This window comes from Aethalodelphis obliquidens, unplaced genomic scaffold (genome assembly GCF_003676395.1).
Source record: "Aethalodelphis obliquidens isolate GAN/ISIS:26980383/991018 unplaced genomic scaffold, ASM367639v1 scaffold7, whole genome shotgun sequence".
NCBI lineage: Eukaryota > Metazoa > Chordata > Mammalia > Artiodactyla > Delphinidae > Aethalodelphis > Aethalodelphis obliquidens.
The window spans coordinates 64,164,449-64,183,843 of record NW_020837951.1 but is presented as its reverse complement, the minus strand read 5'-3'; the positions used below and the strand labels follow the sequence as shown (position 1 = coordinate 64,183,843).

The following is a 19,395-nucleotide window of genomic DNA, read 5'->3' as shown; positions in this document are numbered from 1 at the left end:
CTAAGAGGTTAAAAGGTAAAGGAGGTGACAGTGTGTGTGCACTCCTGGGCCCTGGAGGGAGCTCTAGGGTTCTTTCTGTGCCTCAAAATCATGTGCCATGCCAGACTGCTGTGTTTAAAGTTCAAGTCCATCCTCACCTTGCTGCTTAAAATCTGTCCACAGTGTTTCTTTTGCTTTTGAGGTATTATGCAAACACTTGAGCATGGTGTATGAGGCCTTACTTAGGACCTATCTTGGTGGTTCTCACAAGGTGCATAGGTAACCTGGTTAGGGGAGTGGGTGGCTTGTTAAGATGCATGTTCCTAGGTCCTCCCATAAGCCATTCTTCTTCAGTGGGTCTGGGGTGGTTCCTAGGAGTTTACCCTCCTAACAGGACCTTTAATATCAGCTGTGGTGAAGTGCTTGTAGCTCCGCTTCCGGGCGCCATCTCCCAAAGGGGCAGCCTTTCTCACTTCTCAGCTTTTTCATACACTGTTTCCTCAACTTGGATGATTCCTCTTCATCCTTGAAGACCTCCCTCAGGTACCATTTCTCCTCCAGCCTTTCCAGATATTCCCTTATTTTCTCCCCTCCAGGTACTCAATGACCATTTAACATTCCTGGCTGCTTCCAAGGAGAAATATTCCTCTTTCACCATACAGGCTATGACACCCAGCAGGGATAGGATGTAGGTGCCTTGGTGTTCCAAAAGGAAAGGGTGGGACTTTTCCCCCCCAGAAAGCAGCAAAGGAACTCCCTTCAGTGCTTTCTAACAACGTGATATTTTTAGCCTTTCAACCAGAAAGGAGAATTTACCTCCATAATCTATTAGCTTTATCTCAGTATTCTTAAAAAAAAAAAAGCTTTATTGAGGTGTAATTTACATGCCATTCATTCACTCCTTTTAAGTGTACCATTCAATGATCTTTAGTAAATTTACATTGTGCAGCTATTGCCACAATCCAATTTAAGAACATTTCCATTACCCCATAAAGATTTCCTTTATCTGCTGCTCTCACCTCAATATACTTTTCACCTTTAACTTGATTGAAAAATTAAAAATCATTAGGATAAAATAGAATTTCCCAGGCAGAAGTAAAAATGAGCAGCCATTATATATGATGAGGACAAAGCAGATATGTTAGGCATCAAAAAGCAAGACTGTAGAGCAGAGTGCATTTGGGTCAGCGCTGACTTGGCTCTTAACACTGTGACGTCATCAGAAGACAGGCTCGAGGGCTGAGTGAATTACCCTTGTCGAGATGAATAATTTGTCCCATTTGCAATAAAGCAGAAGATGTGTAGTATATACAGATGATGGTTTTTCCTGATTTTCTGGTTCATTCCCCAAGGCAGATGCTACTTATCCAACATGTTTAGCTTGCTGCCAAAGCACAAACAAGCAATTGCATTTCTAAGCCATTAACAGTTGATTGAAAGGGACTGTCACCCTAGCACAAGTCTCAAATGGGGCAAAGAGCCAAAAAATTTCTGCCTCGGGCTTCCCTGGTAGCGCAGTGGTTGAGAGTCCGCCTGCTGGTGCAGGGGACACGGGTTCGTGCCCCGGTCCGGGAAGATCCCACATGCCGTGGAGTGGCTGGGCCCGTGAGCCATGGCCGCTGAGCCTGCGCGTCCGGAGCCTGTGCTCCGCAACGGGAGAGGCCACAACAGTGAGAGGCCCGCGTACCGCAAAAAAAAAAAAATTCTGCCTCTTTTCAGGCATCCCATCTGAATTTCAGATTTGTCGTATCTGTTCCTAGGAAGGCATGTGGGAGAGAGGAAAGAATGTGGATGGGCTTACAGGTTAGTGGACATGGATTGGGTTCTGTCACTTGCAGAGGCACTGTGACCTTGGGCAAGTTACTTAATCTCTCTGTGAGCTTCAGTCTCCTCATAAGTCAGTGGGGGATTCTAATGGTCACCTCAGAGAGTTGCTACTAGCAGCCTTGGCAACTCATCCAGAGCCATTCATTTGAATAGCAATGATGTATAGATTTTGCTTTTTATCAGTACATAAGAATGGCTAGAATTTTCCAGAGCAGGAAAGAATCCTAGTAAGGTTGTATCAAATATTACAACTAGCCATATTGAACATCTTGCTATTCAATATGCATTTGCTGATATTCATTTTAAGATCTAGTTTTCAGAGAGAAGGGTTTTTTTTTGTTTTCATTTTAAAATACAAACAATGGTAAATGCCCTTGCAGACACTGGCCCAAGCTAGGTAACCAAGGGCAAGACACTTGGAGCCATAGCTTCCTCCCTCCTACAGTGGGATGAAGTGAAATAACGCATGTAATCTAGCTGGGCTAAATAGGGAGCATTCAGAAAATGAGGATGAGTATAATTTATTCATACACTTAATGCTTTTAGAAGCCTGAGCTGTTCACATTTCTAACAGTTTTCTATTTAGTAATATTAGCATACGTGCATAGGTGGTATTTCTCCCAACTTTTCAAAATGGAAAACATTGAGATTCGTGGACTTTTTCATCAGACGTCAAGCAAATTTACTCCGATTTCATAAATAGTAGCGATGACTTTATAAGGTGTTAGTTTCCACGAGTCCAACTGTAATGCTAATTATATTGGAAATTTAAAAAGTAAAGCTACTAGCTTAGAAAGAATCTTTTTTTTTTTTTTTAATCTTCTAAAGGCTTACCTGCTTTTACCTCCCTTTATAGTTTATGGTGGAGGAGGTTACATTTTAACCTAGATAAGAGTCCCCCTTTTTGATGTACACAGTCAGAACTTTAAGTCTGCATGCCTCAGGGAGCAGGTTTCACTTGAAAATAGATTAGGTTCAACCTGGTGGGGGGGGGGTGGACACAACATGTGACATACTAAAATGAACTCCTGTCTCTTTGTTAAAGACCAAAAAGCATTCCATTTCAATTGTGGCAATTTGGTGACAATCACCCCTTCCATAATTATTTTAGGAGGAAACACAAGACTTTGGGGGAACAATTTAAAGCAGCATTACTCAACCAAAAAAGCCCTCCCCGTGCCTCATCCTTGATCTTCCCTGTCTGTTCCCCTCAATTTACGCTTCTTTTGCCTCCCACGTCTCTGTCATCAGCTAGTCCTGTCGGATGTACCTCCAAAACATGGCTCCTTACTGCATACTGGCCCCTGCTCTCCATCACCGCTATGTCCCCAGGCCACACCACTGTCTTCTCCCCCCTGCGTCTCTGGAAGAGCATCCTCACTGGTCTCCCTGCTTCCTCTCTGGCTCTGCAATCCACTCTCACTCTGCAGCCCAAGGGCACTTTTACAAATAGTAATCACATTGCCCGCCCCTGCTTCAAACTGTTTATTTAGGATGAAATCCACACTTCTTTTCTTTGGCTTTCCTCTTCCAGCTCATCTCCTGCCCCTCTCCCCGTAGTTCCTCTGCTGTAGCCACCCTGGCTTCCGTTAGGTTTCTTGAACATGCCCAGTTCTTTTCCACCATAGTGCTCCTGCGTGAGTGTTTCCCCAGCCTGGCGGACTGCACCAGTTCTTCATGTGACCAGCTCCTTCTCGGCTTTCCATCCTCACTTTAAAGATCAGGTTCCAAGTGCAGTTTTCCTTGGGTTTCATCTTCAGAGCAGCCTTTCTCTTTCCTCTATTACGCATCCTGTCTATTTCCTCATAGATATAATCACCGTCTGTATTATCTTGTTTGCTTATTTTCTTCTCTGTCATCTGTCTCCATCAGGTTTCAGCACAGGAAGCAGAAACTGGTGTCGGTAGTTTACATAAGAAAGAGTTTAAGAAGGGAATCCCCAGATGTTTACAAAGGGGACGGAGGGGCTGTAGGTGTGGTTCTAGGCTGGGCCTCTGTGAAAGACCCTCAGTGCTGTCCAGAACCGACTCACTAGGGCAGGTGCTGGTATTCTGTGGCTGATGGTTCTAGAGCTAAGAGTTCCCAGCGCTTTGCAGTAGCTGTGGTTCAGGGATCAGGAAGCCAGAATGGAGACACGTCTGCTGCCACTGTCTTATATATGCTAGAAGGTGGAGAAAGGATGCTGAGCCCAGCTGTTGAGACCACGTAAGTTCCCTCACCCTTGCTTGACGGCAGAAAAAGTCAGAAAGGGGCAGGAAAATGACCTCAGCCTTTTGGATCTTGTACGGGTATATCTTAATGGGTGTAACCTAATTCTCACCCAGAATCAGCTTACTTCCTCTACAGCCACAAATCTATCAGGCTCTCAGGAGCTCCTGTCTCTGTAAATTGTACTGCAGTTCCTCAAATTTCTCTTGTGATTGATCAAAACTCCATTGATTGTTCTGACTTGTTCTGTTGTCTCCAGATGTTTCTCAGCTTCCTTTTTTTTTGCAGTATGCGGGCCTCTCACTGTTGTGGCCTCTTCTGTTGCGGAGCACAGGCTCCGGATGCGCAGGCTTAGTGGCCATGGCTCACGGGCCCAGCCTCGCCGCGGCATGTGGGATCTTCCCGGACTGGGGCATGAACCCGTGTCCCCTGCATCGGCAGGCGGACTCTCAACCACTGCGCCACCAGGGAAGACCCTCTCAGCTTCTTAATTTTGGCAGTTCTTTATTTTCAGGTTGGCTGCACACTCTTGCCAGTTTTCACTGTAGATAGCGCTTTCTCTTACTTAAAAAGAAACAATTAAAGAGACTGAGTTTTAGAGGTCTGCACCATTATTCTGATACAAACGCCGACGAGCCTTTAGATTCTCCCAGTATTTATTAGATCAGCTAAGAATTGGTAAGGAAACTCAGCTTCAGATGGCAGCAAATCAAGCAGACCCTTAATGTTCTCTTTTTTAACAAAGTCCATTTTGTAATGTATATCGGCGTGTCAAGTGTGTAGGTCAGTGGCTACATACCTCAGTTTTCATTAGGGGACTCGGAAAAATAATTGAGTCTTATTGCAAAAGTTTAGATGTGCCTAACCTTATAAGATTCCTTGGCAAAACAGAATTCTCATAATAAGCAAGTTCTAGGTATTAGAATTTGCTCCGAGGGGGTAAAGAGTGAGAGATGTAAAAGTTGCCTAGACCAAATTTGGGACAATCTGAGCACCGAAATAAGTAAGGACAGTTATGTATTATAGACCACTGAAAATAGGTCTCCTTGAGTCCATATGGATGATGACCAACTAGATAGACACATGGAGGAGACGGGAGGGATTTACTTTCAGCAGAATGCCAAAGACCAACTGGTAGAAGTGGAGGGAGTGCTAGAGGTGGGAAAGCAGTGTTCAGCTCTCCTAGTAAAGATGGAGTCAGGTAGCCATCATCACAGGTGATATAGACAAGTTTGGGGGAGGAGCGTGATATTGATCTGCTCTTACCCTATCTCACCACAGATTCCTTATGACTTGCAAGACAAAAATGGTAACTATGCAGTGGAGAAATCAGACACCACTTTGACCAGGTGACCAAAATTAATATCACCAGTGGGGGCAGACAGCATCTGTGCCTCCAGATAGAAGTGACCTGACAAGGACACAGGGTCCCTTCTGTACTAGTCTAACCTGAATCTGATCACAGAGAAACTTTAAATAAGGAAGGTTCTATTAAAAAAAAAAAGAAGAAGAAGAAGAGGGCTGTACTCTCCAAAAATGTCAGTGTCATAAAAGACAAAGGCTGTGAAAATGTCCCAGATTAGAGGAGGCAAAGGAGATGGAACAGATAAATGCAATAGTTGACCTAAGGCTAGCTCCTGTATTGAAGGGAAAAATGCTACAAAGGAACATTGTTGGATCAATTGACAAAATTGGAAAATGGACGGGAGTTTAAAGTAGTTAAATTTACTGATGTGGTTAACTGTACTGTGGTTATGTAAGAGAATATCTATATTTTTAAAAAATACAAACTGGAGTATTTAGAGGTACAGGGCCGCAATATATGTAATTTACTCTCACATGGTTTAGAAAAAATTTTTTATCTAGATAGAGAGGAAGGGAAATGGAGTTGAAGAGGGAGAGGGAAGAACAGATTATAAGGCAAATGGGGCAAAATGTTAACACTAGATGAATCTGAATAAATGGCATACAAGCTTTCTTTGTACCATTCTGTAAATTTGAAGTTATTTCTAAATAAAAAGTTTTAGGGACTTCCCTGGTGGTCCAGCGGTTAATTAAGACTCTGTGCTCCCAATGCAGGGGGCCCAGGTTCGATCCCTGGTCAGGGAACTAGATCCCACATGCCACAACTAAAGATCCCGCATGCTGCAGGGAAGGTCCTGCATACCGCAACTAAGACGTGGTGCAGCCAAATAAATAAAATTTTTTTTGCGGTACGCGGGCCTCTCACCGCTGTGGCCTCTCCCGTTGTGGAGCACAGGCTCCGGACGCGCAGGCTCAGCGGCCATGGCTCACGGGCCCAGCCGCTCCGCGGCATGTGGGATCTTCCCGGACCGGGGCACGAACCCGTGTTCCCTGCTTCGGCAGGCGGACTCTCAACCACTGCGCCACCAGGGAAGCCCAATAAATATTTTTTTAAAAAGTTAAAAAAAAATTTTTTTGGGGGGTGTTCCTTGGTGGTTTAGCGGTTAGGATTTGATACCCATGGCCCAAGTTCAGTCCCTGGTCGGGGTACTGAGATCCTGCAAGCCACGTGGTGTGACCAAAAACAAAAAAAATCAACAGTTTTCTAGAAACAGAAAGTGCTTTTCACTTATACTGGGCACAAAAGGATCTGGGTTATGAAGCAATTTAGCTGAAATGTCATCTGACCTTACTGTGCTTGAATTTTTCTCTAGGTATGTTGGATCTACTTATTGCAAAATAAATAACTTTTTTTATATTGTTCAAATTGTTCATTCTTTTTTACATTACTCAAGCAATACATCAAAGCATTCCTGTTGTAAAAGATTTAAGTCATTCAGAAGCCACAACATGATCTTTCACTTTACCATTCCTTCCCTGCCCATGCTTAGCAGAAATCAGCATTGAGTTTTGACTAATGTGAATGGGATCTTATACCATACACCTTTCCCAGGAACAGGCTTTCCATTTAATATATCTGGGAGGTATTTCTACTGTTTGCTTTACTTTTTATCTAATGACGGAAGAGAGTTAGATAATATAATTGTACCATAATTTATTTAACTAGTTCCCTGTTGAAGAGCATTTAGGTCGTTTCAATACAGTGTGTACCATAATAGATGGACCCTTGTGCATGTGTATATTTTAATAGTATAGAATCCTGGAAGTAATATTGCTGTGTATGCATTAAAATTTTTAAATAAATACAGCTAGGGCTTCCCTGGTGGTGCAGTGGTTGAGAGTCCGCCTGCCGATGCAGGGGACACGGGTTCGTGCCCTGGTCCGGGAAGATCCCACATGCTGTGAGAGGCTGGGCCCGTGAGCCATGGCCGCTGAGCCTGCGCGTCCGGAGCCTGTGCTCTGCAATGGGAGAGGCCGCAACAGTGAGAGGCCCGCAAAAAAAAAAAAAAAAAAAAAAAATACAGCTAGACTGACTTCTAAATAGATTGTAGCAACAGTATACGTTCTATTTTCCAACATCTCTGCCAACTGTGGATATTATTAATTTAAAAAATGTTTGCCAGTCTTATGGACAAAGTAATACTACTTTTTAGGTGCACATTTCCAAGTTTATTGGCTATTGGTTTTCTTTTCCGGTGCACAGTTTCTTCATACCCTTTATCTATGATTCTTTTGGTTGTTTGTCTCTTTCTTATTGATCTGTAAGAGTTCTTTATATATTATGGATAATAATTTTTTTGCTTGTTTATGGTACCTTAAATATTTTCTCCTAGCCATTTGCTTGTCTTGGAAGTTTTAAATTTTTATGTAGCCAAACCTTTTACTCTTTTCTTTATGGCTTCTCGGTTTTGTGTCTTATTTAGAAAGATTGTCCCTGTTTTCAAGATTTTGAAAAATATTCTGCATACATTCACCTTTTGTTTTTTATTTATCTCTTTAATGCACCTAGAAATTTGAATATGGGTTTATTTTCACTTTGGTCCCAATAGATAACTAATTTATTCAGCATCATTTATTAAATAATTCATTATTCTTTCTCCAATTTAAATTTTAACAGAATCATAAAATAAATTCCTATGTGTACAGGAGTCCATGTCTGCATCGTTTTTTTTTTTAAATTTTATTTATTTATTTTTTTGGCTGCATTGGGTCTTCATTGCTGCCCGTGGGCTTTCTCTAGTTGTAGCGAGCAGGGGCTACTCTTCGTTGTGGTGCGTGGGCTTCTCATTGTGGTGGCTTCTCTTGTTATGGAGCGTGGGCTTCAGTAGTTGCAGCATGTGGGCTCAGTAGTTGTGGCACGTGGGCCCTAGAGCACACTGGCTTCAGTAGTTGTGGCAGGTGGACTCAGTAGTTGCAGTGTGTGGGCTCTAGGGCACATGGGCTTCAGTAGTTGTGGCCTGCAGGCTCTAGAGCGCAGGCTCAGTAGTTGTGGTGCACGGGCTTAGTTGCTCTGTGGCATGTGGGATCTTCCTGGACCAGGGATTGAACCCATGTCCCCTGCATTGACAGGTGGATTCTTAACCACTGCGCCACGAGGGAAGCCCCCTTCTGCTATTTTGGAATAAGTTTCTATATTTAATTGCTTCTTGTTAGAAGCAAACTGTCAGCATTTCACATATGAAGGGATTGATTTAGTCATTTTGTCTTACAGTATAAAGTTTACTTCTCTACATAATACAAATGTGTAGGTATGCATTTAGCTTCTTGCTGAAATTTTCTTGATGTTGAGGGGGGAGTGCTGGTGGGAGAGAAGGAGAATTTAGTCTTGACAGAAATGAATATATCAGAGTTTTAGCCTTTTGTCTCTTAGACTCCCCCAAAAGAACAGATTAGAGTTCTCAGCATCTCTGCTTTGCTAGCACCTATAGTTCTCATGAGAGTATGTACCCTGGGAGGGAAAGTACTGTCTGAGTGGTCCAGTATTTGGACATAAAACTTTCTCCTGCAGTAATAACAATGAAATTAATCATTTAATGAGAGCTGACATTATCAAATACTTACTATGGACCAGACACCTACATACAGCTCACTTAATTCTTTCAATCCCACAAATTTGGTATTATTGTTATTCCCATTTTACAGTGTTGAATATGAATCTTAGAGAAGCTAAGTAACTTGCCCAAAGCCACACACAGTTAAGAAGTGATGGAGCTGTTGGTGGGACTCTAAACCCATGTTACTAGCATTATTTATTTCCCCCTTGAATTTGAAGCTTGAAGGCTGTGAGTTTTTTGGGTAAATAATTCCTACTATTTACTAGATTTTTCACATCTGTTTCTTACTCTATTCTCAAAATATCTAATGGGGTAGGGAAGGAAATTCGATGGTTTATCCATTTATGCAAAGGTGGGCAAACTTTTTCTGTAAAAGACCAGATAGTAAATATTTTGAGCTTTGTAGACCATATCCTCTCACTTGCAACTACTCAGCTCTGTGGGTGTAACAGGAAATATATAAATAGACAATATGTAAATGATTGAGAATGGCAGTGTTCCAATAAAACTTTATTTACAAAAACAGGCAGCAGTTTGGATTTGGCTCATGAGTTACAGTTGGCTGACCTCTGTGGTGGTGGACTGATCGGATCTCTTTGGGGACACCTGGACATGTCAGCCGGGGGTGGGGCAGAATCAGAATTCCTAGTGCAAAGTGTTGTGCCCTGCCCACTCCCCAAGCTTCTCCAGGCTGCATCACTTAGTACCACTCACTAGTGCCTTTAGGAGAGTCAAGTCCCAACAATAATAGTGATAGTGAGTGTTTTGTCCTGGGTGCTTTGTACTGTGTGCTTTGCACATGTGTCATTTAATCAGTGAATAACCCAGTGAGATGGGAAACTGAGGTACAAGAAAGGAGAAGGCTTGCCCAAGGTCATAGAGCTAGTAGGGGGTGAAATGGATTTGAACCCAGGGAGGTTGATTCTGAGCATGTGAGCTCAAGTCTTACCTAATCTCTCCCACATTATGGGCTTTATCAGCTTGAGGTTGCCTTTGAAGCCTTATTCTTCAGGAACTGCCTCTTCCCAGCACTCATATTAAGAGATAAGATTCTCTTTTTAAGACATTTACTTTGGAACCGAGCTACAAGTAAGGGAATGCTAACTCTGCCATTTTTCTGTTATAGTTGGAAAGTTTGAGGGTGAAATAAGATGATGCAAGAGGTTTCTTTTTGCTTGTCCTTAGGCTGCACTGAAGACTATCAGCTGTAGAACTACTTTAATGATAACAAAAGAAATTATTTGTTAGTGTTGTGTCAACACGGAGCCGGTAAACCTGAAAACAGTGCTGTAAATTAAGTGGCATTATTCCGATTTCACAGATGAAAAAACTGAGGCTCATCTATGAGATGTTGATAAGTTAATTAAATCTCCACGAGTCTTAGTTTCCTTATTTGGATATAATAATAGCCCTATCTCGTAGGGTCATTATGAAGATTAAATGAGTTAAGGCACTTTAAGAATTTAGAGCAGTGTTTGGCACTGAATGGTATTACCTTTTATTATTGTTTTTATTATTATTATCAGAATATAGTAGTAGTAGTAGTAGTAATAGTAGAGGTGAAATTTTTTTTTTTATGATTGTTTGTGAATTGGAAATAAGCATCTAAGTGTCTAACATAGTGCCTGGGTGTTAATAAATGGAATTTATGGTTATTTGTTCATAGGAGGAAGCATAAGCTCTGTTCATTTTAATTTAAAAATACCTCTACTCATGATGGTTTCAAAATTAAGCAGTTTAAAATGTTAAAACTCAGTCTCTTGGTTCTCTTTGTTGCTGTTTGTTTTGTGTAAAATTATTCTCCTGCAAAAATAGTATGCCCTAGGTATTCCTCTGTTTACTATAGATTAGGTAGGGCTGGTACTAGAGGACAGGAGTGCGTGACATATTAAGTGATTGCCAAGGTTCATTTTACAATCATAAAAATAGTAACTGAGGACTATGTACAGGCGAGTAAAGTAATTTGCTCATTTATGTTAAACAAATTCAACAATACACCATTGTAAAAAGACTTGTTTTGCATATATACTCTTTATTACACACCATACATTGCTGTACACATTTTGTGTTTGTACATGCCCATTCCTCTCTGAGGTTATATACAAAACCATGTGAACTCTATAATAATGGCAATTGAAAGTATTTGTTCAATGTCAATTTTGACTCTGCGTGATTTTCCTTTTAAGTACTGGCCTTAGAACTTAACCCCTACTTTAAGCTGCAACTCAACTCCATATTTATAATGAGGTGCAGAAAGGAAAATATTTCCCCCTTCATAAAGTTAACTGTTTCATTTTTTAAAAACATGCTTCTCTATATGTTAGCAGAAACTAAAGTCATGCTGTCCAGTTCATTTGTTATTTGTGAGGGTGACATCTGGTGGTTCTTTTTAATTCTCACGTTTTCTCTGTGCTTGGCTAGAAGTTGTTAGAAATTCCAAAGAATCATTGTGTGAACTGCTTTGCCTGGTACTTAACATACTAGCTGGCTATTAAGGATTGAGTTAGTACAACTGATAGGGCTTTGAAAGCCCAGCACTGCATTTAGATGCAGTCACTCTGGATGTCAGCCTTCCCTGAAGGACTTTATTTTAGCATGTGTGATGGACAAACAGCCACCTTATTGGGGAGGATTTAATTCAGAGAATTTAGGGTTTTGAGTAAGGGATGGCATCTATACCAACCTCTTTGCTTTACTCATGAGGCGGCTAGAGCCCCAAGAGTTTGAATATATTAACCAAGGTCACACTGTGTTGGCCAAAGTCACTGTTCCCCAGTGAGCTGAGGTCCTGGGCTCTGTGCCCATAAGTTATGTTTATTGTGCTGAGTAACCCACTGAGTTGGAAGAGTCCGGGCATTAAAGGATAGGAGACAAAGGCATTTTAAGATGGGAGAAGTAAAGGCGGTTAACATTTTTGAGTATTTATTGCAATAAATATTCCCACATTCAGCCTTTTTTTTCTCTTCCAAAAGAGGGTGCAGAATCTTTAGTGGGAAGGAGTTATTGAGGAAGTACAGTGAGGGATCCCAGCTGTGTCTCTGTGAGTTTACTGATTCATCCCATATCTGAGAAGTTAGTATCCTCAGGAATTGTATTTTGTATTTATTGAGCCTGTTTTGCGTTGGATCTTTATATGCTATTAACTCACTAGCATCCTTCCAACAATCTGGGGAGGCGGTTGGAATCCCCATTGTTAAGAGTTTGCAAAGTGCCAAAGTACTGTGCTGGGTTACAAAGTGGATTCAAAAGGAGGGTCATGGCCCTTGATTTCAGCCAGGGCGTTAAGATAGGCTCTTGAAAGTCAGTGGAGGAGGATTCAGAAGGCTAGACCTTCCCAGGGTTGGGGTAGAGCTGAGATTCAGACCCAGACAGGTTTAACTTCCTGGCCTATATTTATGTTTTCCACTGTCCTATGTTGGAAATGCACTTAAGCAAATTTTTGAATAAAACCGAACTCACTAACACGTAATAGTGGCTTAGTAAAAATATGCTCAGTTTATTTCTGTGTTCAATGTAATCCTTCCTAATGAAGTGACTACTACTGTATATCTCCTATTTTCACCATCAGACCTGCGATTTTTGGTAAATATGAAGCTTTGAAAAAAAAGACAGGGCTTATGGGGTAATATTGGAGTACTTCCCTGGCATGAGAGAAACTAGAGAACTATGTTAATACTGTACTTGGAGAATGTGTGAAATCATTTTCAATCTCAAGTGATGAATGTTTAAAATAAAAATTTCTCAGGCACACATTTTTTTCTTCTGGCAGCTGATTTTTACTATTTGTATTATCTGAAATTTAAAAACTATTTTTGAATAATGTTGGAAAACTTCCAGTTTTTTTGTAAGCATATCCAAAAAATTAGATTTTATAAACCTTCTGGGCAGATTTGGAAGATGAACTCTGTGTCATGTTCTTTTTTGTTTTCGTCTGCTACTTTTGAGAATTCTGTTCATGACTTTGGAAAGGTCACATTTTGTTCACTGCAAGGGCCAGGTGGGGACGAGGGGTGTGAGGGGTCTCTAGCGTATGGGCCCTCGTCGCTTTCCTTCTCTTTCATTAAGAGCTCTGTGGGTCAGTTAAGTTTTGATGTTAATCCTTCAAGGGGAGGTATAAGTGATGTCTGCACCCTTTAGACGCAGTAATGGGGATACTGAAGCTGAGGTTTACATTTGGCTCCAGAGAGCCTCAGGGCACTGCTGTTCCCTCCTATAATACGAACTTTAAAAAAATGCAGGCTGTAAAATGCATCTAGGAAGTTTAAAGGCCATGGATGGAAGATGTGAGCAGATGAAAAATTCTCCCTGACACATGAGCTCAGGGTGCATATATTAAAAAGTGGTTTGCCCCAATTTTGCTCTAAGGGTCACTTCATGGATATATAATAAAGGTGTATTTTAAATTAATTAATCCTGATTTAGAAAAATCAGCACTTTATTCAAGTTATAGTAGGGAATGATGTCACTTAAGTTTATGCATTTCCCATATGATTCCTTTAACTAGCAATGTGCTTTTTCCTTTTATGTGCGAAAAGATTTACATCCAATATTTGAGGAGGACTCCTGGTGTGTCACTAAGATAATGGTAAAGTGTAACAACTGGTGTCAGTCTTGTTTTCCATTTTGGGCGTATTGATTGACCAGGGGAGAATACCATGCAGAGAAGTGTTTGCAGTTCTTAGGGCCACAATACCCATGGCTCTTAATCCCTGCCCTAGTCCTGCAGGAGGCTGGGGCACCCTCTTCATGTCTCATCTCCCTGGGAATAGTCCAGATGTGCCCCAGAGCCAGGCGTGGAATCTGTGACTTCTCAGAGTTCTCAGCAGCTCTGGGCTTCTTTGAGTCCATGGTACCAAACACACAGCTTCCTTAGTCATAGAATGGAATGTTGCGTAAAAGCCGACAGAGCCCCATCAGACCTTGTCATCCCTCCCTAAAGAACAACAGTTAAATGAGAACATGGGGGCTTCAGCTCTCAGACCCATTGAAGTCATCCATATGAGAGAGGGAAAAATAGAGGAAGAGGCAGAGGAGGAAGATGATGAGGAGGAGAATAAGGAGGTAAGGGGAGAAAGGTAGAGGCCGTAGAGAAGTGATGCGACTTTTTGGATTTGCAGTATCTCGTTTTAATTTTTATCACGTTCCTTCCTCCTCCCCCTTCCTTCTTGGAGTAATATTTGCCACATAAATATTCCTTTTCACGCCACAAAGTGAATTAAAATTCAGATGGGGAGGCCTGAAAAGTTTGTAAATCTATTTGGTCTCTTTGGAAATTAATACAGAGTATTTAAATTATTGCTGTTAATTGCATATTTGTTGTCTTTATTTGCCTTTCCCCCTTAGGGATAAAAATAATGTAAACATCTTCATCATTAGTATCTCCATTATTTAAGATTCTTAAAGAAATAAACATTTATTAAGAACCTGCTGTCACTTAAAGGCACTTGCATGCATTTTTGCTACTCAGAATGTTACAAAGTTAACAAATTAAGATGAACATTGTTTAGAAAAGCCTTAGCAGTTGATGCAGCACCCCTCTTCCCTTTCCTCACTTCTGTGTCTGTTTCTGTGTGTGCAGGATCCTCCATCCCTCTGGGGGCAGGGGGTAGGTTTCAGGCTCCCCACCCAGCAGGGAGCAAGCCCTGGAATGCTAGCTGGCATCTGGAAGGTGTCCCCCGCCGCCCCACCCAGGAATCTCTCACCTAACAGGGTTAGCCCACTTGCTGAATTGCAAAATGAAACTGTCACGGTAAGGACCTCCCATCTCAAGACAAGGGTTCTCAGTCCGCCAGTCAGCCAGCAATCATCTGCTAAGAGTCTTCGAAGTGCAGAGTACTGTGTTAGGTTATAAAGTGGATTCAAAAGGAGTCAGATGGCCCTTGACTGCAGCCAGGAGTCAAGATAGGCTCTTGAGAAAGTCAGGTACCATCTGAGGCAAGGTATGCTGGGGAGCCAGGTGTGGCGCAAATAAATATTTATTACATTTATGCCCAAGGGTAGTAGCTCCTCAAGGTTGGCCTTGGCATGGGAGTTAGTGGGGGGGGGGGCAGTGCAGCAGCTTCGAGGACAGAACTAAACACTGAGGCTTTCCTATGAGCACATCTTCTTTGTCAGCAGCGTGAGCTTTCCTGTGTTACTTTCCTTGAACCGGAAGGACTCTGGATGCTTCTCTGACTATATGTGTGGTAAGCCTATCCAGTACTGGGAGGTTTAAGGGAAACCAGCTGTGGTGAAGCTTTGGGAAGTTGATGGTGAATTTGGAGAAGCAAAGAGACCAGAGGTAGAAAAATCTTGTTATGCTCTGTGAGGAATGTATGTGGGGATATTTAAAGCTGGGTGGGAGACTGTTGACTAGCAGTCCCCTGTAGATCAGGTACCAAACCTAGTGGTGCTGATAGGAATCCACAGAGGAAATGTTCTCCCCAAAGCAGCAGCAGGAAAGGGATAGAATTTGAGCTGCGGGTTGGGACTTAGAGAGACAGGTATATGGTGTGGGAGGTATGAACAGTCCCTTTGACTTCTGGCAATCCATGCCTCGGGTGGAACCCATAGCAGTTTTCCCAAGGAGCTGGGAAACTGTATCTGCAGGTACCCAGGGAGAGAGTGTGTTGTCACTATTAATGTCAAAGTATAATTTCCAAACTCTGGTCTGAAGGGCTGCTGTGAGGCCTCTGCACGTGGCACCCTCTGAGCAAGTGACACTAGACAAAGCAAAAAGGAGAAAGAAAAAGGTGACCTAATTTTAAGAAAACCTATGTGAGGAGTATTGACTTCATTGGCTATGAATTTTTAAAGAGTTTTTGTTTTATTTCATTTTGTTTTCTGTGCCTCGTGGAGATTTGGGGACTAGATTAAGCTCTAACTACTACAGCATTTAAATGCCATGCATAGCTCCTCTGGGATCAAAATGCACCTGAAATGTGGGAAGACGTCGAGCCACGGGTTCTCACTGCAGATGATGAAATTCACCTGAGACCACATAGCCAGAGAAGGCCGAATGGAGCTCTGAATCTAGGCAGTCTTGACCTCAGAGCCCTCCGGCCTAAAGCTGTGTGGCTGACAGGGTCTTGGTGCTCTGGCCAGGTGTCAGGCCTGAGCCTCTGAGGTGGAAGAGCCGAGTTCAGGACATTGGACCACCAGAGACCTCCTGACCTCACCTAATATCAATCGGCGAGAGCTCTCTCAGAGATCTCCGTCTCAGCACTAAGACCCAGCTCCACGCAACGGCCAGCAAGCTGCAGTGCTGGACGCTCCATGGCAAACAACTCGCAAGGCAGAAACACAGCCCCACCCATAAGCAGAGAGGCTGCCTAAAATCATACTAACTTCACAGACACCCCAAAACACACCACTGTCGCCCTGCCCACCAGAAAGACAAGATCCAGCCCCACCCACCAGAACAGGCACCAGTCCCCTCCATCAGGAAGCCTACAGAAGCCACTGAACAAACCTTACCCACTGGGGGCAGACACCAAAAACAGTGGGAACTACGAACATGCAGCCTGCGAAAAGGAGACCCCAAACACAGTAAGTTAAGCAAAATGAGAAGACAGAGAAACACACAGCAGATGAAGGAGCAAGGTAAAAAGCCACCAGACCAAACAAATGAAGAGGAAATAGGCAGTCTACCTGAAAAATAATTCAGAGTAATGCTAGTAAAGATGATCCAAAATCTTGGAAATAGATTGGAGAAAATACAAGAAACGTTTAACAAGGAATTAGAACTAAAGAGCAAACAAACAATGATGAACAACACAGTAAATGAAAGTAAAAATTCTCTAGAAGGATTCAGCAGAATAACTGAGGCAGAAGAATGGATAAGTGACCTGGAAGATAAAATAGTGGAAATAACTACTGCAGAGCAGAATAAAGAAAAAAGAATGAAAAGAATTGAGGACAGTCTCAGAGACCTCTGGGACAACATTAAACGCACCAACATTCGAATTATAGGGGTCCCAGAAGAAGAGAAAAAGAAAGGATTTGAGAAAATATTTGAAGGGATTATAATTGAAAACTTCCCTAACATGGGAAAGGAAATACTCAGTCAAGTCCAGGAAGCCTGGAGAGTCCCATACAGGATAAATCGGAGGAGAAGCACTCCAAGACACATTTAATCAAGCTATCGAAAATTAAATACAAAGAAAAAATGTTAAAAGCAGCAAGGGAAAAGCAACTAATAACATACAAGGGAATCCCCTTAAGGTTAACAGCTGATCTTTAAGCAGAAACTCTGCAAGCCAGAAGGGAGTGGCAGGACATATTTAAAGTGATAAAAGGAAAAAACTTAAAACCAAGATTACTCTATCCAGCAAGGATCTCATTCAGATTCGATGGAGAAATTAAAACCTTTACAGACAAGCAAAAGTTAAGAGAATTCGGCACCACCAAATCAGCTTTACAACAAATGCTAAAGGGACTTCTCTAGGCAGGAAACACAAGAGGAGGAAAAGACCTAGAATAACAAACTGAAAACAATTAAGAAAATGGTAATAGGAATATATATATTGATAATTGTCTTAAATGTAAAGGGATTAAATGTGCCAACCAAAAGACATAGACTGGCTGAATGGATACAAAAATAAGACCCGTACATATGCTGTCTACAAGAGACCCACTTCAGACCTACGGACTGAAAGTGAGGGGATGGAAAAAGATATTCCATGCAAATGAAAATCAAAAGAAAGCTGGAGTAGCAATTCTCATATCAGACAAAATAGACTTTAAAATAAAAACTATTACAAGAGACAAAGAAGGACACTACACAATGATCAAGGAATCAATCCAAAAAGAAGATATAACAATTGTAAATGTTTATGCCCCCAACATAGGAGCACCTCAATACATAAGGCAAATGCTAACAGTCATAAGAGGGGAAATTGGCAGTTACACAATAATAGTAGGGAACTTTAACACCCCACTTTCAGCAGTGGACAGATCATCCAAAATGAAAATAAATAAGGAAACACAAGCTTTAAATGACACATTACACAAGATGTACTTAATTGATATTTATAGTACATTCCATCCAAAAACAACAGAATACACTTCTCAAGTGCTCATGGAACATTCTCCAGGGTAGATCATATCTTGGGTCACAAATGAAGCCTTGGTAAATTTAAGAAAATTGAAATTGTATCAAGTATCTTTTTTGACCACAACACTATGAGACTAGATATCAATCACAGGAAACAAACTGTAAAAAATACAAACACATGGAGGCTAAACAATAAGTACTAAATAACCAAGAGATCACTGCAGAAATCATAGTGGAAATCAAAAAATACCTAGAAACAAATGACAATGAAAACACGATGACCCAAAACCTATGGGATGCAGCAAAAGCAGTTCTAAGAGGGAAGTCTATAGCAATACAATCCTACCTCAAGAAATAAGAAACATCTCAAATAAACAACCTCACCTTACATCTAAAGCAATTAGAGAAAGAAGAACAAAACAACCCCAGAGTTAGCAGAAGGAAAGAAATCATAAAGACCAGATCAGAAATAAATGAAAAAGAAATGAAGGAAACAATAGCAAATAAAACTAAAAGCTGGTTCTTTGAAAAGATAAACAAAATTGATAAACCATTAGCCACACTCATCAAGAAAAAAAGGGAGAATACTCAAATCAATAAATTTATAAATGAATATGGAGAAGTAACAATTGACACTAGAAATACAAAGGATCACGAGAGATTACTACAAGCCAATAAAATGGACAACCTGCAACATATAGACAAATTCTTAGAAAAGCACAACCTTCTGAGACTGAACCAGCAAGAAACAGAAAATATAAACAGCCCAATCACAAGCAGTGAAATTGAAACTGTGATTAAAAATCTTCCAAGAAACAAAAGCCCAGGACCAGATGGCTTCACAGTGAATTCTATCACACATTTAGAGAAGAGCTAACACCCATCCTTCTCAAACTCTTCCAAAATATAGCAGAGGAACAGTCCCAAACTCATTGTACAAGGCCACCATCACCCTGATACCAAAACCAGACAAAGATGTTACAAAAAAAGAAAACTACAGGCCAATATCACTGATGAATATGGATGCAAAAATCTTCAACAAAATAGTAGCAAACAGGATCCAACAGCACATTAAAAGGATCATACACCATGATCAAGTGGGATTTATCCCAGGGATGCAAGGATTCTTCAATATACGCAAATCAATCAATGTGATACACCATATTAACAAATTGAAGGAGAAAAACCATATGATCATCTCAATAGGTGCAGAAAAAGCTTTTGATAAGATTCAACACCTATTTATGATAAAAACCCTCCAGAAAGTAGGTACAGAGGGAACTTACCTCAACATAATAAAGGCCATATATGAGAAACCCACAGCCAACATCGTTGTCAATGGTGAAAAACTGAAACCATTTCCTCTAAGATCAGGAAGAAGACAAGGTTGCCCACTCTTCACCACTATTATTCAACATAGTTTTGGAA

General features: G+C 41.3%; 1 protein-coding gene across 1 annotated transcript in view; it reads left to right on the top strand.

Moving 5' to 3' along the window:
• The window catches only part of TTC39B (tetratricopeptide repeat domain 39B), a 133,474-nt gene that overhangs the window by 11,054 nt on the left and 103,025 nt on the right, over positions 1–19,395 (top strand). The window lies entirely within an intron of this gene.